This window comes from Meles meles, chromosome 3 (assembly GCF_922984935.1).
Source record: "Meles meles chromosome 3, mMelMel3.1 paternal haplotype, whole genome shotgun sequence".
In the NCBI taxonomy this organism is placed as follows: domain Eukaryota; kingdom Metazoa; phylum Chordata; class Mammalia; order Carnivora; family Mustelidae; genus Meles; species Meles meles.
In genome coordinates, this window is record NC_060068.1 from 51,112,091 (window position 1) to 51,135,719 (window position 23,629).

A 23,629-nucleotide genomic window follows, 5' to 3' on the forward strand; every position below is an offset into this window, starting at 1 on the left:
TAACTCTCATTCCTCACTGAGGACTGGAGCCCTGGCTCTGAGAGACTCTGGGAGGTTTAGTAGTTTGCATTATCTATTTTCCCTCCTTCCTTACTCATTGAAACATCATTTGTTCTGGGCAGAAATTTGTCCTGTTAAAAAATAATAATAACTTAAAAAAAACAAAAAACAAAAAAAAATGCTTCCCACCTTCCTGGCAAATAAATTGGCTTTGAACAGTGAGCTCTTAGTGTTAGGCCTTGGACAGAACTTCTAGGAAATCTCTATAAAGGGAAGCAGTTGCTGGGTACCCTCTGTTCAACTGTGTTAAAGTGGAGTCATCGTCATCTTGTGACCAAAGGAAGAGGCATAAGGTCAAAACTCACATGCTAAGGGTGACTGAGCAGGAAGACAGGGAGCACCTGGCTCCCAGTTGGCACCGTGAGTCACAGTACCTGCTCTGTACCATCTGTCTCCACACTTCCTGTCACATATCAAAAAAAAAAAAAAAGAGAGAGAGAGAGAGAGACAGAATAAGAAAAAAAATGTTCTTTGGGTTCTGACTTATATCCAAATCTAGTTCTAATTTTTATAGGAGTTATCCATTAAAAACTGGAAGAGACAAAATCTTCCTCAAGAGGAGTCCTCAAGAAGAGAAGCCAAATCAAAGTTTGGTGGTTACCATACTGGGTTATATATTGTCCCCCCAAAATTTGTGCCTACCCGGAGCATGTGAACATGACCTTATTTGGAAATAGAATTTTTGTAGATATTATCAAGGTAAGATGAATTAATACTGGATCAAGGTGCACTTCTTTTTTTTTTAAGAATTTATTTATTTATTTGACAGACAGAGATCACAAGTAGGCAGAGAGGCAAGCAGAGGGAGAGGGGGAAGCAGGGTCCGCTGAGCAGAGAGCCCCATGTGGGGCTCAATCCCAGGACCCTTAGACCACAACCCGAGCAAAAGGCAGAGGCCCAACCCACCAAGCCACCCAAGTGCCCCAAATTTCTTTTTTTTTTAAGATTTTATTTATTTTTATTTGCCAGAGGGAGAGGGGGATGGGGAAAGAGGGTACAACAGGCAAGGGGAGAAGCAAGGAGCCCATTGTGGGACTCAATCCCAGGACCCTGGGATCATGACCTGAGCCCAAGTCAGATGCTTAACAGACTGAGCCACCCAGGCATCCCAAGATTATGAACCTTAAATCTGATTTGACTGGGATCTTTGTAAGAAGAGGGAGTTTTGCACAGAGACAGGTAGAGGAGAACAGAATGTGAAGACAGAGGTAGGGAATGGAATAATATACCTGGAGACCAAGGAATGTCAAAGATTGCCAACAACCACCAAAAGATGGTAGAGAGGCATGAAACAGAGTCTCCCTCAGTAGCATGTTGTTTAAAGCCACCCAGTCTGTGGTCCTTGGTTCTAACAGCACTAGGAAAGGAAAAAACTTGTTTATCACCTGTGGGTTTGAAGAGATGTGTTTTTTATGCCATGTTTCTAGAATGGGAAATTGAAGAATACTAAGAAAACTGAATTCTCATCCTGGGCCCTAGGAGATAGGTCAGAATTCAAGACTCCCTGAAAAATTTTAGCTGTTTATGGACATCTACTTTATGGAGATGACCAAGAAAGGGAAGGAATCCCAGTTCTGCATTGAACAGTGGAGGCACTGGTCCAGTTGAAGCCAATAATATGAAACAGATCAGACTGTTTGGTGACCATAAGTCAAACATCTAAGTGATGAAACCATAGTACATTGCTTGGTAACTATCAAAATTACGTATCCACGTGGATATCAAAATTACATATCCAAAGATAGATTTTTTAAAGTATCAATATTTAAAAGACCAATAATCCAGAATGTGAAAAATAAATATAGAAAATACCATGAATGGAATACTATAATAACTTACACAGAAAATTGTTGGAACAAAATGCTGTCTATGTGAAAAAGCAAGCTGTCAGAAAAAAAAAAAAAAGCATTTATATCACATTTCCATTTGTTGTAAAGACAAATATTAGATGATAGAGAAAGTGGAAAACAAAGAAACTGATAAAAAAAAATAAAGTACCAGTAGATCTCCCATGAGAGAGAAACTTAAAATTAAAATAATTTAACTAGGGCGCCTGGGTGGCTCAGTGGGTTAAAGCCTCTGCCTTCAACTCAGGTCATGATCTCAGGGTCCTGGGATTGAGTCCCACATCGGACTCTCTGCTCAGCAGCGAGCCTGCTTCCTCCTCTCACTCTGCCTGCCTCTCTGCCTACTTGTGATGTCTCTCTGTTAAATAAATAAATAAAATCTTTAAAAAAATAATAATAATTTAACTAAATCGAGTCTAAGACTTTGCTGGTGCCTCCAGATCCAAGACTAAGCATGCAGTAACCCAACCCTTAGCAGAGCACAAACCATAGTTTCTCAAGAATAGGGCTGGTAAGAAGGGTACTATCTCTTCTTCAGCGTGGGCTCAGGTAATGGCTTATTAATTAATTAATGTTTATCTTCAGATGCCCTTATTAAAAAAGACCTCCAGTCCAAGACGTAGCAGGCTGGAAGCTCTTCCTGCTGGATCAGTGGACTGAACGAGAACAGAAGGAAATCTAATCTACTCTTCTCCCACTCGTCGCTCGAGTCTGCCATGAAGCTTGTGAATCTGAGTGTTGGTGAACAGTAATGTTCGTGTGTCTGAAATTCTAGACGGCTGGACTGAGGAAGGAGCCAACCAGCCAGAGCTCACGGTGGCTGGACTTTCTGAAGGCAGGCACCGGGCTTGATGGCCTGACAAATGACAAATGGAGCTAATTAAGCCCACACCCTTGAAAACCAAACCAGGACTAACATCATCCAAAGTACGTGGTTGGAGTATGTGAGAAGACAGAAGTCAAAGCTAGAGCAGAAATATTCTCTTAAAGAGATGCCAAAGGAGGGAAGCAGGTCAGTGATGGAGAGAGAGGAGCGGTATAAAGAATGAGCAAAATACGGCATTTTTCTGCAAACGGAAGCTGGAGGAGAAGGCAACAAGCGAAGACCTGCTTGGACCACTCAGACCTGCAGAAACGCTCTAGGTCTGGGCCGCATCCTCCTCCACTGCCTTCTGATCTGCATCAGGCAGGCCTTTCCCGTACTTGGTGTCTGCGTGTATGTGGGTGTGTGTTTGTGTGTATTTGTTGAGTTTTTGCGATGTCTGCCCTGACCTTCCTACCGCCACTGAGTACTGATCTGTTCTCTTTGCTTGATTCCATTATATTCGTCAACTTCATTGTATGGAGGAAAAACGGGAGGCCCAGAGAGTCAGTGGAAGAGCCAAAAACACATCTAAGCTCCCCTTATGTACAGAGTGGTACCCCCCACCCCCCCCCACACACACAGTTCAGGTTTCCTCTCTTGAATCTAGTGAAGTGCCTCCAGTTGAAGGACTGAGGCGCCGTCATTGGTAACCGAATTGAAGTTCTCGAGTATCGTATAGATAATAAAGATTGCTTCCAGAGCAACTGAAGGCTTAAGAATAAAAGGAGGTTCAATGTGAAGATAACACGGAAACTATAAGCCAGTTCTGGCCAAAAGTCTGAGGCAATAAATGCCTTTGTTCTCCCAGATTTAACGTATTTATTTGGCAATACAAGCTCACTTAATGAAGACCTAGAGGCCATCTTATGTGACATGAAATATTAATGATGGTCATATGTATCACCAAAGGCTGAAAACTGAGAGGATCACAAAAATAGAATATGGAAGCGACGTAATTAACATCAATAATTTGTACTACTTCCAGATGGTCAAACGAAAGGGCTCTTTTTACAAATCAGACTATAAACTATGTAAATTGGCCAGTAAAACACATCACTACAGATTGAGACCAGAAACTACATCCAGTGGAAGACCTCAAATTCTTCAGAAACCCTAGTTCTTACCTGGAAACGCCAAGAACTTTGATGTCACATTCTGATTTTTTTCCAGGCCTCAGCCATCTGTGGACTTAAAGGGATGAAAATTTTTAAAAATTTAAAACCTTTTTAATTTCACTGCTATAGGTTCCACATGCAAAAGGCAGGATTCCTAGGGATCTGGAGTCTTAGTCATGTCTACCTCAGGCTATCTCATAAGAGTACACCTGATTATTTACCCCACCCCTACTCCTGCCATCTTTAGTGGGGATAGCTGACCCAGAAAGCCAGCTGAAAGCAGTGTCTGGCCAATGGATGCTGTGTCTGATGTCAAAGAGGGCATACTTAAGTTCAGTTGCCCTGAACCCAAAGCACCACACTGGACTCTGGAGCGGCCAGGGAATTTCCTCCTCTACTCCAACATGTGCAACTGTGTCACCTGGGCCTCGCAGCAGGCTATCTCATGCACCTGAGTTTGCCTCACAGGAAGGGGTCCTTCACCCTCTGTCTGGAAATCTTCTCTCCTTAACAGAGTGGATTACACATCACCTGCCAGTCCATCAGACATGCCTCTGGTGTCCTGGCTTCCAGACATGCTCATAGTTCGTTCATTCAGTCAGTACTTATTCCAAGCCTACCCTCTGCCATAAAGAAGCACGATAATGAACAAAAAAAGCAGACGTAGTCCCTACACTCATGGAGCTTACAGTCTAGTGGGAGAAGCGGACATTACTCAAAGAATGATACAAGTTGAGGGGCACCTGGGTGGCTCAGTGGGTTAAAGCCTCTGCCTTTGCCTCAGGTCATGATTCCCAGGTCCTGGGATCGAGCCCCACATTCAGGCTCTCTGCTCAGCAGGGAGCCTGCTTCCCCCTATCTCTCTGCCTGCCTCTCTACAGACTTCTGATCTCTGTCAAATAAATAAAATCTTAAAAAAAAAGAATGATACAAGTTGATATAAAAGTAAAATGCAATGAGTAATATTAATGGTCCTATGAAGAGCACATATAGAGGAAAACAACTAGTCATGGAGATTAAAGACTTGAGAAAATGAGTAGAGTTAACTAGGTGAGGTGAGTGGGAGGTGTCCTCCAGCTCTCAGGAGAGCAGTGGAGGAGAGCTCAATGCAGTGAAATTTAGGCCCCAAATAGTACTTTCCCACACACGTTGATTCAATTAATATTACTGACTATAAAGCACTGTGATAAATACTGGGTGGCACTCTGTAATTAAAAAAAAAAAACTTTGATCCCAAAGAGCTTAAGGTCTAATAGAGAAGACAGGAAAATTAACTTTTATGGGAGCGTGATAACTACAGTGAGAAAGTTATGCGTAAGGGCTTAGGGGAGACTCATACTAAAGGGTCAGTTGAGATTTCCTAGTGAGAGGTCAGTGAGGGAAAGAAGATAGCATGGGATTTCCAGGAAGAGCGAACAGCCTGGACAAAAGCACAGAGGCATAAGACAGCAGGACCTACTCAGGGATCCACGGGAAGTGGAATCTGGCTTACCAGAAAGGTATGAGCAGAAGGTCAGGAATATGACAGGAGATGAGGCCGGACAGGCAGAAAAATGAGAGACCCTAAGAAGAGAAGCCTTGTGTGTAAAGCTAAGGCATCGGAACCTTGTCCAAAAAGGAACGGGGAGATAATGGAGGATTAAAAAGAGAGACAATGAACAATTTTGTCTTTTATTTCCTTTTGTTTTTTTCCCCACTACTTCCAACGGTGAAATGTTCTAAGATTTCAAAAGAAAACCGAAACCCATAGTGATGGATTCTGACTTGACTTTGTCACTTTCACAGGTTTATTTCCCCTGCTGGATGTTAGCACATAAAATCCCCAGGTGCTTTTCAATGTATGTTACATTTCCTCCAGTTTAGTAAATCAGTTATTTGCTTTCCGTACCCTACTTTATGTTTTGGTGGGCAGTAAGCCATTCTGGCATGGAGCTAAAATTAATATTTTTAGCAACTGTGTGGTCATCTATGTGACGGAGATACACGACAGAGTACAGGTTTTTTTAATATAATTTATTTACTCAACATCAAAAATGAAGCATTTTAAAATGACAGTTCTTAGTCTTAAAACAAGCTCAACATCTTAGAATATGGATTATTTTCCATTAAATTTTTAGTGTTGTTTCTGACACATACAATATAATTTATTAACATATACTTATGTTGAAAAGCATAAGACAGGAAATGCACATGAACCTACTATCCAGTAAATACATTATAAGTATTTCCCTTCTACCTCATCTCATCCCCTCCCCATTAAGCCAGAGATATTCTTTATCTATCTTTACTTTGCTTTTTAAAAGTAGCTTTATTAAATGTTTATGTATATCTAATCGTATTACTTAATGTTTGTGTATCATTTTTATGATATCATATTGATTATGGACTTTTAAGGCTTCCTTAAAAATTCAACATTAGATTTCTAAGAAGTCTAGGTTCCTGAGTACAGCTATGGATCCTTCATTTTCACCACAATATAATATTCCAGTGTGCAAATGCAGCACAGTGTATACATCCATTCTCTTAAGAATGCATTCTAAACAATTCCAACTCTTGGCAATTACAAACTGTTTTCTAGGAGCCTGCCCTCTTGGCACATGTACACGAATTTCTCTGGTGTCTATATTAGGTGTGAAGTTGCTCAGGTGTATGGTGTTTCCATGTTCAGATTCCCAAGCTGATCCCAAATTGTTTTCCAAAGTGATTTTCTAATTTACTTCCCCAAGACCATTACATAAGAATTCCTCGTGATCCATATTCTAACCAATACTTTGTGAGTTAACACAGTGACAATGGGAATAAAAATGAAAAAGAAAAAAAAAACAAATAAACAAAAAAAAAACAAATTCAGGCTGTATTTAAGAGACAAAAACATACAAAGATGTGGTGGGTAGGAAGGAGAATCCAGGATGATTCAATATTTACTTATTAGTTTACCAATATAGTAAGAGTAATATTTCAGTTTGATCATAATTTTTATTTCCCTGATTGTTAAAAAGATTAAAGACCGTTTTATGTTCACTGGCCATATACTTACATGTCATTTGCCCATTTTTCCATTTGTGTTTGTTTTTCTTATTTTTTTTTTTAATTTTATATATTTATTTGACAGAGAGAGTGAGCATAAGCAGGGGGAGCAGCAGGGAGAAGGAGAGGGAGAAGCTGCTCCCCAACAGGGAGCCCGATGAGAAGCTCAATCCCAGGACCTCAGATCATGACCTTAGTTAACTAACTGAGCCACCCAGCCACCCCTGAATTTTTTTTAATATACTCTGGGTATTAAACTTCTGTAGGCTATATGTGTGACAAATACCTTCAACGCTTTGTTGTCTTTTCACTTTCTGTATGATGTTTTCTTTATGATGTTTCTTTATGATGTTAATAACAGAGGTTGTTAACATATTTGAATTAATAATTTCTTTCATGGTTAGAACTTTGTATATCTTGTTGGACAAACCTTCCCTACCCCAAAACTAGAAAAATATCCTCCTATATTTTCTGCCTAAAGTTTTTCTTTTTGCAAAGTCCTTCTCTCTCTGAGTTGACCCCCGGGTATAGCAAGAGGCAGGAATTCAATTTCAGTTTTTTGAATGGCTATCCGGTTGTCCCAGAACTATTTATTGAACAGTTCTTCCTTTCTTCATTGATTTTCAATGCTCCCTGTGCTAGATGGTTTCTGTGGCCCTTGGCACCCATTGATTTCCTCTTCTTGCTGTCCCCAGTATCACAAAAGCTAGAAACCCAGGAATTGACTTTTCCAAACTTCCTTGCCAGCAAGCTTTGAGATGCGGTTTAGATGCTGTCAAAGAAATGCACTTAATGCAAATTGGGAAAACAGTGGGGAGGTACAAACAACTCATTCCCAGCAACAATGGCAAAGGAAATACAGATGTGGGTCCATAGGAGGGTTTTCAGGAGCCAGATGGACTCAGAATTCCTATGCTAGTCCCCTTTCCTGGGGACGCTGTGTCTTCAGTAGGAGCTTCCTGAAGTTTGCGGACCTCTCTGTAGCCACTAAATACTGACTCTCTGGATGGTTGTAGCTGCGAATTGCAAAGTTAATGGCACTGCTGTGCCCCACACCTTTGCCCTTCCAGCCCTTCAGTAATCTATTTATCTCTGTTTTGTTTTAATCCCTCATACTTGAAATATGGCATAGTTTCCGTCTCCCCTAATTCATTCTGTCAAAGACCACAGTTCCATTTATAAGTGGGTCTCTTCCTAGGTTTTCCACTATGTATCATTGGGTGATCGTCTACCCATGAGGCAATAACACATTAACTATGGCTTTAGAACAAACCTTGGTATCAATAAATCGAGAGTCTCCACCCTAATCTTCTTCAAAGATGTTTGGGTTGTTCTTAGCCCTTTGCTATTCTTTTTTTTTTTTTTTAAGATTTTATTTATTTATTTGACAGACAGAGATCACAGGCAGGCAGAGAGGCAGGCAGAGAGAGGAGGAAACAGGCTCCCCGCTGAGCAGAGAGCCTGATGAGGGGCTTGATCCCAGGACCCTGGGACTATGACCTGAGCCAAAGGTAGAGGATTTAACCCACTGAGCCACCCAGGCACCCCAGCCGTTTGCTATTCTTCATTTTAGAGTCACCTTTCTAAGTCCATTTAAAAAAAAAAAAAAAGTCACAAGATTTATTGGACTTGTTTCAACTCTATAGATAAGTTTTGGCAAAATTTACATGGATCCACATTTTAGAAGCATCACTCTAGTAAAAGTAAGTGTACTGGGTTTTCTGGAGTCAGACTGACCTTTTAAAAGACTAGCTAGAGGGGCGCCTGGGTGGCTCAGTGGGTTAAAGCCTCTGCTTTCGGCTCAGGTCATGATCTCGGGGTCCTGGGATCGAGTCCCGCATCGGGCTCTCTGCTCAGCGGGGAGCTTGCTTCCCTCTCTCTCTGCCTGCCTCTCTGCCTACTTGTGATCGCTCTCTGTCTCTGTCAAATAAATAAATAAAAAATCTTTAAAAAAAAGAAAAAGACTAGAAAGCTAGGCAGACAATTAGGTGCAATAGAGCAGTGACACTGAGACAAAGAGATTTATGTCTAGGAGATAAAGCATACAAAGATGTACTGGCTAGGAAGGAAAATTCAGGGGTGGCTCAGCGTTCCTTCTGGGCCTCTGGGTGGCATACCTAAGACAAATACAGAAGCAGCCTGCTTAGGAACAACAATGAGACTAGTTGGGAGATGTTGAGTTCTGGCGACTAAGAGATAGTCAAATGAATGCGAGTCTGAAACTCTGCAGAGAGGAATGGGCTGTATATTTAAAGTTAGGAGTCAGCCACAGCTAAGTGATTGGAGAAGTCAGTGTGGGAAAATGTAGCCACACTTGGGAAGAAACCTCCGTGACTGCTGCCATTTAGAAGGATCCCAAGAAAAGGAGCCAATAAGGGAGACTGAGAGGAGTGTCCAAAGACATAATAGGACAACCAGAGGAGAAAAATGTTATGAAAGTTAAAAGAAGAGCGGTTGAAAAGGACGTCGTTAACACTGCCAAATAACTAGAAGAAAAAGAAAATATCCATCAGACTTAAAAATATGAAGTTAACTGGTGGAAACAATTTCATGGCTGTTTGGGGGATAGAAGACAAATTGCTGTCCATTGAGCAGTAAATGGCCAGTGAGGAAGGGAAATGGGAAATGTAAATGGCTCTTTAAGAAGTTCGGCTGCAAATGAAAAGAGATATACAACAGGAGCTAGCGGGTGATATGAGGGTCAGAGGATATCATTATAAAGAACATGCTCATATGCTGAAGGAAGCAAACAATACAAAGTGCATGATGGATGGCCCAAGGTCTCTGTCAAGGCAGAAGACAGACTCCAGGGCAGGTGGTCAGGTAGATGAATCAGATTTTCCCAGGGAGACAGACAGTCTTTCATGGAAAACAGGAAAGACCGAAAGGGTGGGTCCTGATGGAAATATATTTTAGGGGTGGTTTTGGGTTGTGGGGGTGAGTTATTCCTTGTTTTTCTGAAAGAATGAGAAGGCAAGGTCATCCGCTGAGAGCAAGAGAAGACAGGGTAGAGGAACGGATTTGAAGAAAGCGGTGGACATTCGGAATAGCTACTGAAAGAAAAGGGAGCAGCAGCTGACTGGCTGTGTGGGGGCATGACTCCAGGTGGCCCTGAGAGTCCGGCTGAGACCGAAGGGCTGTTCAACCTGCTGGATGATTTCTCCCAGTAGAGCAGAGTAACTTGGGGACAGACTCGTTGATCCCACACCCTGTGTACATGACTCTCCATATTAGAGCAAAATTGGATAATGTCACGTTATCTCACTGGAACTTCACTGCAAACTGGGGTAGGCTGGGTGGTAGCTAAGACTGCCACAGCTAGACCCATAGGAAGAAACAGAAGAGAAACTGAACGATAGTACAGAAGGCTTAAAGGCGAAAGAATGTGTATATAGGAAAATAGTCTTTACCTTTGACTGCTTTGGGTTATACCCAAAGGCACTGACATGCTGCTAGGAGCAACAATCATTCTTTAAATAAGGTTAGCAAGTTAGACAACACTATTACTAAAGACAACTGAAAAAGATGCAGGAAAAAAAGAAAAAAAGCACCATCCAAAGATGGATTCATACAGGATAGTGATTAAACAACTCAAGCCAGCAGATCAGATATCGTGCTCTTTAAGAAACTTAATAAAACTGTAGGACTTATTGATTTTGCTCTTCCTCTAGGCAGAAATATGCCAAGAACATACACAGAGAAAATAAATAATCTCGAGCTTTCGTAAGAAAGAAAGCAAATGTGGAGTTGCAGTCTCTGAGTGAATTCAGGGATAGGGCTGGTTCAGCACGCCGCTAATATTATAAAGATTCTTTACCAGGTGTTCATGTTAACAAAGATGAAACACCTATCATATGACCTGGAGTTTTTTTTTTCTCTAAAATGTACCCAGGAGAATGGAGACAGAAGAGCAAGTTATTACTTGATGTACTGATAAACCATCTGTGAAGTAGAGATCCATCAGATTCCCCATGAGAGGCAATTCGAGAGGGTTCCAGGGGAATGGTTTGATACTTTGTTAATCACCAAGACTCCAACAGCACAGCTGTTACTAGAAAATGTGCGGGGTTGGGGCAGAAAGTTTTGGAGGGAAGCTGCAAAGCACCAGAGCTTACCTTGTTGCCTGGAAGGTGAGGTCAAGAGACATCTGCTGCAGTGGCTCACGGGATAGGATCGGCTGAGGGGCTCACCAGTCACTCACACTACAAATTAAAAAGTGGTTTCCCAGCGAAAAGGAACAGTGGAATGGGTAGAAGGATGCATATCTGCTTATTACAGCCAGAGCCTACATGAACTAAATCTACAAGAAGGAAAAAAAAAAAAAAAAGACAAAAGAACAGGTGAGAGGCACACGATAGGAGAAATGTGACTTAGGAGAGAAAATTAAAAAGAGAAGAAATTCCTTGGTCTATACCTACTTAGGATTCTCTCCTTTTCTTCTACTTTTTTGTTACGGGCAAATTCCCTGTTTCCCCCACGTGCCACTGACCAGGATTCAGCCATATTGGAATAACATTTCCTGAACTTCTTGTCAACTTTCATCTCTTCCTTCCCAAAGGAGGAGCAATTTATCTACCTTGTAGGTATTCTATTCTTAGCAAGCTAGGAATAGAAGCAAACATCTTTAATCTGATTATAGGTTATGGAAAACTCCTATAACAAATGTCACATTTAATAGGGGTTTCAACAGTGACACATTAAAATTTTCCCTGCTTAAGATCAGGAACAAAACAAGGATGTCGGTTATCACTGACTCATTTACTGGAAGTGCTAGGCAGGGCAACAGAAAATAAAAATAAAATATATGAAGTCTTGGAAAGCGTCATAGTCCATCCACACTGCTCTAACAGAATACTATAGACTAGGTGGCTTATAAACAGAAATTTATTACTCACAGTTCTGGAGGCTGGGAAGTCCAAGACCAAGGCACCTGTAGACCAGTGCCTGCCAAGGACCTACCCGCAGGTTCCTATACAACTGTCATTACTGTGTCCTCACATGGCAGAAGAGGAGAAAGAGCTCTCTGGGATCTCCTTCATGAGCACACTAATCCCATTCATGAGTGATCCATCTCGTGGCCTAATCACCTCCCAAAGGCCCCTCCTCCTAATACCATCATAGTGACGGCTAAGTTTCAATATACGAATTTGAAGGGGAAAGGGAGGGATACAAACATCTATTCCATAGCAGAAAGAAAGCATTCTTATTCACAGATAATATAATGATAAGCCTTGGAAACTTCTCGAACTATGGACAATGAATTAATAAATGAATAGAACAATGTTTCTTCATTTAAACTCAGTATTAAGAATCGGTACATTTTATATGTATAGATAGATAGATAGTAGCAACAGCATATAATTAAGAAAGTTTTTTAATTCAGAACTTTTATAAGAGCATTAAAAATGCTCAAGGGGTGCCTGGGTGGCTCAGTCCGTTGAGTGTTCAACTCTTGGTTTTGGCTCAGGTCATGATCTCAGGGTCACGAGACTGAGCCCCACATCAGGCTCCGCACGGAGCATGGAATCTGCTTAAAATTCTCTCTCTCTCCCTCTCTCTCTGCAGCCCCCACCCTCAACTCACTCACTTTCAAAAACAAACAAATCTTCAAATGCCTACAAATAAAATAAAGTTGTGTAAAGCCTCTACATAGAAAAGTAAAACCATGGTGAAAGAAATTTAAGAACACTTAAATACAGAAAAGGGTGTATTACAGTTATGGACTGGAGTATTATTATAAAACTTCATTTCTTCCCAGATTCAGCAGATCCCAATTAAAATGCAGCTTTCTTTGTAGGAATGGCAAGGGCCAAGAACAGGAAAGACACCTGAAGACCAACAAAAAGCAAAATGACAGGGCTTATAGTGCCAGATATTAAGACATCATAAAGCTTTAATAACTAAGGAAGCATTGTTTTGGCATATATATAGACAGATATTACTGACATAGAAAAGAGAATCCAGAATTGACTCACACTTATACGATCTCCTGATATTTCACAAAAGTTCCACTGTATTGACAAAACAATAGAGTCATGAAAGGATAGTCTTTTCAACTGAAAGCACCAGATCAACTACACATACATATAAGGGAAAAGTACACCTTCACGCCATTATACATCATACTCAAAAATCTATTCCAGACAGATTCTGGGCTGATATGTGTAAGATAAAACAATCATTCTAGAAGAACACAGAGGAGAACACATTTGTGACCTTGGGACTAGCAAGGAAATTACTAGTCATAATAAAAGATATTGAAAAATTAGACTGAATTGAAACAGACATGGCAAGAACTACTAAAGTTGGATATATACAGACCCTATGAGCCAGAAACTCTACTCCTAGAAGTATACCCAACAGAAATGTACACATATGTACAGTAAAGACACATATGAAATGTTCCTGAAAGCTTTATTCATAATAGACCCAAACCGGAAATAATCCAAATGTTTATAGACAATAGAATGAATAAAGTATATTCCTACAAATGGAACAGTACAGAATTATGATAAACCAAGTTACTCTTACATGCTGTGACTTGGGTGAATTTTGCAGACATAACGTTGAGAAAAAGAAAGCAAACACAAAAGACTACATATTATGTGATTCTGTTTTTATAAAACACAAAAGCATGTATTTGTATGGAAGACAGAATAGCGGTTAATTTATTGGGAGTAAAATTACTAAGAGTTGACATGAGGGAGGCTGTCAAAAGGCCTGTGGTATTCTAGTTTTTGATTGTGGGTATGTCCATTTTATAAGAATTCATCAAGCTATACATTTAAGTTTTTTTTTTTAATTAATTTATTTGACAGAGATCACAAGTAGGCAGAGAGGCAGGCAGAGAGAGAGGGGGGAAGCAGGCTCCCTGCTGAGCAGAGAGCCCGATGTGGGGCTTGATCCCAGGACCCTGGGATCATGACCCGAGCCGAAGGCAGAGGCTTCAACCCGCTGAGCCACCCAGGTGCCCCTACATTTAAGATTTATACTGAATCATATATGGTTCATACATCAGTAAAAATAATATACAAAACCACAAATAAGTTACATTTTTTTCTCTAAGACTTCAATGCCTTTGTATACTCAAACAAGATGAATGTATATAGCACTCTGCTCTTATAGAATTATGAAAATTTGAAAACTCCATATGATGAGTTGTTGACTGGTGACTGGGGCGTGATGAAAAAAGAATGGAGGATCTCAGTTTAAGTGCTGGAATTCTCACCTACTGGTTTATACCCTTGAGCAAGTCTCGTAATTTTATTAGACTCGGTTTCTTCATTTATAAAACAATGGTAATAGCACCCTATTTCAGTATCATCCCTTGACCAGTCTGGAAAACATTTTTCTTTTTACATCTTACCCTAAAGTTTTGTTCTTTCTTGTTCTTCCCAACAAACTTTACCAATCCTTCTCTGTTTCTCCCTCTACACTTTGTATGTACTTTGCGGTATTGGATTTTGTTAGCGCCCACTAGAAGGGAACATCTGGAAGCTTCCAGAAGACAAGGATGGTTCCTTTTTATATTCTGTACCCCTAGAACCTAGCCCAATGCCCAATCAGTGCTGAATAAATACATAAATGAATGAATGAATGAATGAATACCTTATCTATCTAACCAAATGACTGTTACAGTTTTATGGATTAGTATGCACAAAGGAAAACGTCATATGGATTTCAATTATTGTGTTCCACTCCACAGGAATAAGTCACAGAATTGCTTCCAGTTTGTCTTATTCATTCATAAAGGAATAGAGTTCATTTTTGAAGAGCCATGATAACTGAAGGGTTTAAAAATTATTCTCAGAAGCTTCGCTAAACTCGCAAACTCTGCAAAGACAGACAACTGACTAAACAAAATAGGAATCCAGTCAGAAGTGACAATAAAACACTTGTCATGAAGACAGAAGCAATGTTTAAGACAAGCAGCCCTCAGGATTGAAATGTCATCTCACTGTTTAATCCAAAACTCAGTGGAAGGGTAAATAATGCGGAAGAAAACCAGCATGTCTGACTACTATAAATGAGGCAATTAGACTATCTGTTGAGCACACAGTTATGAAGAGTGGTGCTGGCAAGCCTCTTCAGAAAAATTTATCTGTTTCTTTTGTGCAGAACGTATAAGCCAACTGTCCTCTCTTTGTATAGATCATGGCCTGTCTTTCCGGTTTGGGTTTACAGTATACAGCTAATTTTCACTTTTTATTTTAATAAAAGAACTCTCTAGCCAAGCGATAGCACGTCAATATTACCATCAATGGCAACAGTAGCAATAACATCCTATTTTTCCTCAGGGCCATTTAATATCACCTTTCAGGGCCCAGCACAATAGAAAGTGTCTGAGGAAGGAGCTTGATTGACTGTAGGGACTGGGTCTGAGCTGTAGAACACTTCATCTCCGAGTCAGCAGTTCAAATCCAGCCTGGAGTGAAGTGGATAAAAATATTTCCAGGTGTTGTGTGCTTAAATCAAGTTTAAGCCTTGATGCAGCTCCCGGAGGCGAGGGATCAGCAATCTATTTTAGCATCTTGTTCACAGCGTGGAAGCAAGAACAAGGTCTACAGACCCAGGAGACTGAATGAGTTCTTTATCCCAACATCCAGTGGTATTATTTAGGCCTTACTCAATGTCCTATTGGCCCCTCTCCTGAGGCGCCAAGATTTTCATTTAACATCACTTCCAAACACTTTCTAAAGCATTACCTCCCACCATTGGGATGCCAGAAAACAAAGCTGAGAAATTTATAAAGTAAAAGCAACTCAGTGCTTTCCTTCTCAGACAACAAGATAATTCAGAAAGAACAAGGGGGAAAAAATTTAAATTCAGATTTACAAACTTTCATGTATATGGCCATGAGTACATAGTTACTTCACTGATAAACTTCAAGATTTTGCCCAGGGAAAAAAATTTACCCCATTATGAATGTAATGGAGTTCCTATAAATATGATACATGACCTGCTAACTCGCATACCGAATTAGATGCCGGAGACATTGCTGAATCACAAACACCTGTTCCGGAATTTCTGTAAATACATCAGGTATTGAATCAAAGTAATCACCACCAGTAGTAAATCATATCAAACTCAAGCCGGATACACCTTATGGGTGAGCAGATACATCACCAGGCAAATTAAAATCTTGATATATTACCACTGTTAAAATTTGCCAAAAATTACACAGACTCTTACATTTTCAGTATCCCCTCATGCAATTCCTGATGTTTTATTCAGTTTTATTCTCTGAGACAACCTTATCACTTGACCAAAGTAGTATAAGGGAATGGTGGACAGGCTGTGGTTTGACCAAATGGAAAGTTACTCAGAGCTCCTGTTAGAGTACGGAGTCGACCACCCGTCAATGAGACAGCGAACACTCTCGATAATGCAAGTCACACAACGAGGTTTACTTCCAGCTAGCTGGGGTCCAAGTATCTGCCCGGCGCAGCGGGTTTCAACAAGGACCCTGAGCACTCAAAGCCAAGGGTTTATATAGCATTTTCAAGGAAATTTTTCATAGCTCCATACGTATCTTGCACCCCACTTTGACAGTTTAACTTGTTTAACTTTTTGCCACCCCGGCGTCACCCTGGCGGTTAAGTGAGATTTAGGTTTAGAAGAAATCTAACTTTATTTACATTTCCCTCCGCCTCAGCTTCCTTCAGTTTTATGGTGGGGAGGGCGACATCAGGCCTCAAGGAACTGAGCTATTTGTCTCTGGAAATTGGACTATTGAGAAGATAGTTTCTTTGCTGTAAATCACTAGGACATTTGTAAACCAAGGGAGACTCTTGTCTTGCAGGATTGTTGTGATCTCTGCAAGTTAACTATTTGTTTTTTATTAACATCTCGTCCCTGTGGCGCCACCGCCTAACCACCCTGGTGGTATATGATTAAGTTGTTTTCCCAGCTTTTAGCTAGTTCCTCTTATCTCAAGTCAGGTACGCAGTGTGGGCCGGTTAGGGACGCTCAGTAAAATGGCTTCCCGGCCTTCAGGATGGCCATTCTTATGCTAACCCACTCTTACAGTGCAAGGTGCCAGCTTTAGCTTTGCCAAGATGGCTGTACTTATGTCAGGGCTAGACTCGGGGTGGGTACAGCCTTGTTTTTCGTGGCCTCCACACCTGGAGCTGGTTTCCAGGACTTGTTTTTAAGTCCCCTGGGGGAAGGAGAGCAGGGACAGTTTAAGGGTTAAACAACAAAGTTATTGTTTAACCTCAGTGGAAGCCTCTGGCTAAAATAGAAATATAAAATAGGTCCTTACACTCCCATCCTGACTCTGGCACAAACTTGGCATAAACTTCTGGGAGAAACATCAACGATCTGGTCTATCTCTTCGTCTACAGAACAAGGGTGGGAAATGGGGATAAATGAAGCATTCTGGAAGGTTCCTTCCAACTCTGTATTCTAGAAAATTTAAACATGTTTTTAACAGCCTCCGTCTTTTTTTTTTAATTTTTTATTTTTTTAATTACTTTTCAGTGTACTAGAATTCATTGTTTATGCACCACACCCAGTGCTCCATGCAATACGTGCCCTTCATAATACCCACCACCAGGCTGGCCCAACTCCCCACCCCCCGCCCCTTCAAAACCCTCAGGTTGTTTTTCAGAGTCCACAGTCTCTCATGGTTCATCTCCCCTTCCAGTTTCCCTCAACGTCCTTCTCCTCTCCATCTCCCCATGTCCTCCGTGTTATTTCTTATGCTCCACAAATAAGTGAACAGCCTCCTTCTCTTTTTTAAAAACAATTTCGTTATTGTAAACTAGCTCCATTAAGGTTTTCTTAAGTAACAGGTATTAAAATGCTGCATTTTAAGAGTGGTATCTATTAATTGCCAACTGATTTCTAGGAATTTATTTACTTTGATTTGCAAATCTCTCTTTATTCCAGATACTCATGTTGTAAACTAAAATCTGCTGGAGTCCACGAATGTCACTTAGTCACCAACAAACAGACACACTAACCCTTGCTCCAAACTGGCAGATCACTTGATGCACATTTCTAAATTTCCTCCTTTACTCAGTCTGTCAACCAGTGTTTCTTCAGCACCCACTATGTGCTAGGAACTCTGTCAGATGCCACAGTTACAAAGAAAGAGCTGCCGTCCCCAAGGAGCTTACAATCTCTTGAACAGTTTGACAGAAAATAGTCTGTCGGGCGCCTGGGTGGCTCAGTGGTTTAAGCTGCTGCCTTCGGCTCAGGTCATGATCTCAGGGTCCTGGGATCGAGTCCCACGTCCGGCTCTCTGCTCTGAAGGGAGCTTGCTACCCTCTCACTCTCTCTGCCTGCCTCTCTGCCTACTTGTGATCTCTCTCTGTCAAATAAATAAATAAAATCTTAAAAAAAAAAAAAAAAAGAAAAAAGAAAATAGTCTGTCAACTTAGTTACCCCTGAGGAAGACCAGCCCACAGAATTCAATTCAGTACCTCGGGAGATGGTAATTATATGGAATTTTTTCCCTTAGGCAGTCATCATTTGTTCTGTGCTCCTTTGCTGTCAGAAATTATAGACGTAAGCATAGCCTTCCTTTCACAGGTGTCTCCGTAGTATGTGTCTTCAGGCTTATTCCAAAACCAGTTTGTGTTCATCCATCTGTATTTCTCCTTATAACCCACTTTCACCTGTTATTTTGGTGTATTTCATGTATTGCTTTATCTACTTGAAATCATTCTAGAAAAAAGCAGGGTAGGAATGAATAAATCCGGACACTGACAAACTTAGGCAATTGTTTAATTCCTAAAGGCCTTGCACAACTTGAGTTTTCCGTTAAGTTAAAAAAAAAAAAAAAAAAAAAGTACTTTTCTTTAACATTTTGATTTTCTTTTTTAAAATTGACCTCCTTATGCTAAGGACCTGTCCCTGCACTCTGGCTGCACTCTGTCACGATTAAAATGAGAAAAAGGGGTGAAGTAATAACCCAGACACCAGTGTCTGGTAATGAGCTAATTCAGAGGCTGGAACTCATACGACAGGAGACTTGAAGCAAAGGCCAGAGAAGCTGCTGCCAACTTCAGACATTCACTTTGAGATATTCCTCAAGCTTGTGTTTCCAATCATAAACCAAAATTTTCTTCATCTCTAAAATGGTGTTACGCAACCCAGGGAGGTTGTGTGTCGGGCCCTCTCAGAACCTTGCCGTATGTGACCTCATTTTACAACCCCACGACCTGTGCTCATGAAAGGCCTACTCTGAATGTTTTCAGAAGACTAGAAGAAGTGAGCTCTTGCGGGGAGGACTGTACCTATACACCCTGCAGCCTTCTAAAACCTAGGACAGCTGCCGGCTGCCTAGGACAGGCAATGCTTAACCAGTGCTGAGGATCAGGAAACTCTAAGGGCTCCAGACAACAGCTCCTTCAACCAGAAGGCTCCTGACTTCATCAACAGACCCTGTGCCCTGTCTTGGTTATCTTCGAAGCTGTTGTTTTGACCTTCCTTGGCTAGAACCAATTCAGGAACATAGGAGGACATAAGAAATTTTTGTTCCATGTTTTATAATGTGTAGAAGGGTTTCATCCCTAGCAAACACTTTTCTGGTAAACTAATGTTTGTCTGAAAGTGGTTTTTTTTAAGCCTGAAAAGGGTCTAACTTCTCTGAGCAAGTGCAGTAAGTGCTGCAAAGATGATGAAGTTATAAATCGGTTCCAGATTTCACCGTTTCCGTGGAAGTTATTAATACCGGGATAAGCTGGGATGGGAAAAAGCAGGGAGTAGAAATGAAAAGGAAGATTTCCTACTGCTGTAAAGTTTTGTGGTATCCAAGTAAATTATACACAACACATATCCTTAATTTGATCAAAGAATTGTTTCCTATGTAAATTTTCAAAGGTGTAACATTCCGTTAAAAAACATCATTTGATTCAGTGTGAACACTGCCTATGGAGAGTTAAAGCTCTATTCAAACTACCCAAGACTCACAAGCTTCAAAGACACTTTAGAAGCTAAAAAGTTAAAAAAATAATTTGCAAACGTGGGTTAGAACTCAAACAATTTAATGGTCCAAAATAAAACTGCATTACTAATGAAAAGTTCTGATGATGCCAAGAATACACAGCAAAGATTTAAGAAAGCATTAATGTTAAATCAGGAGTGAACTGGACCCTTTCACAGCTGGGACGGCTCATCATCCAGCAAAAAGGAAGCCCAGGGCCCCCAGCCTGACTCCTGGGACTGGAACAAGGCAGCTGTTGTAGAAGAGGTCAGCATGGAGACACAAGCCTGCCAAAGACATCAGGCTTTGAACATTCCACGCACAGGATTTAGTAAAGTTCGACTTCCTTATGTTCTAGCCCTCCCGGGAGCTTGGTGTCCTTACAATCAAATCAATGAGGACTAAGCATTCTTTGTTCAGTCTATATTTCACTTTCCAGTCCAAACTTCTGGAACACTCTATCCAGACCTAACTGAATATCCTGAAGTTTGGAGGTGAGAGTAGAGGCAGTAAGATCAGTGTTTCCAACACATACCAGAGAAAAGGACGAATGTGAAGCCAAAGCCCATTCTTGAAGTATTTATTCCTAGGCTCACACTGGTGGCCTTGGAAAGAACGACCAGGAGGCACTGTGAGCAATCCATGAGGCTTAAGGTCATGCCTGAAAGAAAATGGAGCCTATTTTGAGCTAATTACATTGCAAATGACACCATGGTTTTTCACTTATTAGATTTGTTCACACTTCCTGTCCTCTATCACACACAAAGAAATGATGCAGAATCCAGTGTGCGCGCTTTTTAAAAGACAACAGAAAAGAGGACTTTCTACCCCAAAGTTTTACATACAGTAAATTCCTGATCCTGTCACAGGCATACATTTCCCACACAGATTTACTAGGCGACTACTGTATGCCAAGGCTAGCGCTGAGAGTTGCAAATATGAGGAAAAAATATACACAGTGCCTGCCCTCAGGAAGCTTCATCCAATGACAAAGAAAGATACTGAAAAAACAACCACAAATATGGGAGAAGAGGTCCAAAGTATCTCTTCTGGGCATAGCTCACAAGGGGGAGGATGTGATGTTGTGATGTCAAAGTTGAAATCTGCAAAGTGGGAAGAGGTTTCTCCAAGGAACGGTGGGGCCCAGAGTGCTCCAGGCTAAGGAAACAGCACGTACTCCCAGAAGCAAGACGCAGTAGAGTAGACTGCAGGCAGTGAAAGAAAACCGTGGGCACTAGTTATGGAGAACAAAGAAGAGGCTAAGTGCTAGGCAGGGCTCCGTGCTCATCTTGAGAAACCATGGTAAGTTATTTCAGATTTATCCCAAGTACCTCAGAAACTCCCAGTTGGAAAACATGCTTACTGACACCTATTATCATTTCCAGAAGAAAGATAATCACTATTGATGGTACTTTGTGTCTCAAGACAGGTTTCAAACATAACTTTAAAAGTGTGCACTACTTGGACATATTTGAGGAAAAATAATTACAAAGAGAACTTTGAAGAAGTGGGGTCCTAGAAATGAAATTCAAGTGCAAATGTTCCCACTGGTTTGTTTTTTCTCAACAGTCCACAGTCTGTAGCATGGGTGTTCATTTTGAGGCTATGGCAATGAGTGAAAATGCACACAATAGAATCAGGGGTACTTTAGGCATTATGAAGGTGAAATGAGACTGGAGTATTGAGGAGCCTCATTGTTTAACTAAGTTCACGCTTTGGGGGCAAATCAGGAAGTGAAGAGAGACTACAATCAGCCAGAACAAGTCTTCCCTCTGGCTAGTCCTTGAGTCAGGTGCAAAGGGAGGGGTTTTAACTCCTAACCCCAGGAGCCCCTAGGAGCACCAGAGCAGTCACCTGGAAATCCCAGCTCTCACCAGCTGTATTTATGATGCTTTTGTTATTTGTTATCCTCATTCCCTTCCCCCAGAGGAAGACTCCTAACTCACAAATAGTTTACCCCATCCAGTTCACAGAGGGATTCCTTTCACAAGGGACAAAAGTCTTCATCCAATAGACAAAGCTGAAAAGACAAAAGCTGGCTGAGGAAGAGGGTAAGGATTCTAGCTCAAATCTTCCAGGAGGTGCCTCTACAAGCCTTCCCAGATTCCTCCAAGATCTCTCTTTACTCTGAAAGCCCATACCAACAGGATCCTTACCTGGAGCAGAAGGGAGTCCAACCATGGGGAAGAGGAGATTCAAGGGCCTGAGTGTCTTGGGGGATACAGACGAAAGGGAAGAGATGGAAATGTTTGTCTGGAGCCTGGCTCTGAAGGGACTCCTGACTTTCCAGGGGTAACCCTCTAAACACACAGCCCCTTTGATTCCTTCTAAGAATACCTTACCAGAAAGAAGAGGAAAAGGAAAGAAAGACCAGAAAGACATACAGAGAGAAAGAGAGGGAGAGACAGAAAGAAAGAAAGAAAACCCGCAAGACTGGAGGTTTCTCTTCCACCTGGCGAAATTTATGCCAAGACTATCACAATCCTCACAAGGGGGAACAAAGGCCTAAAATAACGACTTGCCAGGAAATCCAAGCAAAAGGAAAAAACCTGCATCGCGGTAATTAGATACTGTATTCGGCTTCACCGTATTTCAAACTGAGGTTTCCGATACAGTTTTGTTCCCTTCCTGAAAGGGCTAATTACAGTGATGTTTCCAAAGAAACACGCGATGGTTACAGTGGTTTTATTAGCATGTTTTCCAGAGAGCTGGTATGAATTAAAAGCAAGACCAGTTTCATTCAAAAAATATTTGGTCGTTTTATTTTCAAACTCTGGAAGTAGGAGCATTCATATTTATAGATCCCTGTGTACACATAGAGATGTGCAGAGAAGCAGCCAATGTCTGCCTTTGGCTTTACTTCCAAGGAAACAGGAATTACTCATGCACAAATAAGTACAAATAGCTGTCTTTGCAATCATATAGAACAAACTTAGGAAAATACAGCCATTCCAAGGGATATCAATGCACAAAGGCATGTATTTGTTTAGTTGTTTATTAGATTTATGAAATGGTGCTTTTTCGTGTGTGATACAGACTCTTCAGGGAGCCAGTACAAAATAATGTTTAATTTAAATAGATTGCAAACAACACTGACTGCCTATATTAGCATGAGTAACTCCCCATAACAAAATGAAGGTTTTCTCACTGGGGCTTTGCAATCAGGGCAGGCAGAGAAAATTCTACAAATGAGAACCCTCCATAGGAAGTCTCTGCGGTTCTTTCCCTGAAGCCTGAATTTCTAAACTGTAGCTGGAACGCTAATTGTGATGGTGGCACATGGGGAGAGGTGCAATTTCCAAGACTGGGGTTATTCAGGGACTGAGAGGCCCGTGTCTTAGTTAGAACTGCACCAGGATGGAAAAGGCAGCCTGAGCTCACCGGGGTCTCATATACCTGTAGCTCACCCCACTTAGCAGTCACATGGGACAGGCTATATTCCCATAGGATCTCTGAGGGCCAACACTGACACTCGTAACTAAAAAGTGATAGACTCATGGGAAGTTGTTGGCAATGTATTATCACCTAAAACGTTGCATACCAATCATACCCTCCTAGTCCAAAGTTTAGATACTTGTTTTGAAAAGCACCCTCCGGACAGTCTCTGGTTAAAAGGAAGGGGACAAGATGGGATGCCTGGGTGGCTCAGTCCGTTAAGCATCTGACTCCTGATTTCGGCTCAAGTCGTTATCTCAGTGTTGTGAGATCAAGCCCCTCATTGGGCTCCATGCTGGGTGTGGAGCCTGCTAAAGATCCCCTCTCTCCCCCTCTGCTCCTACCC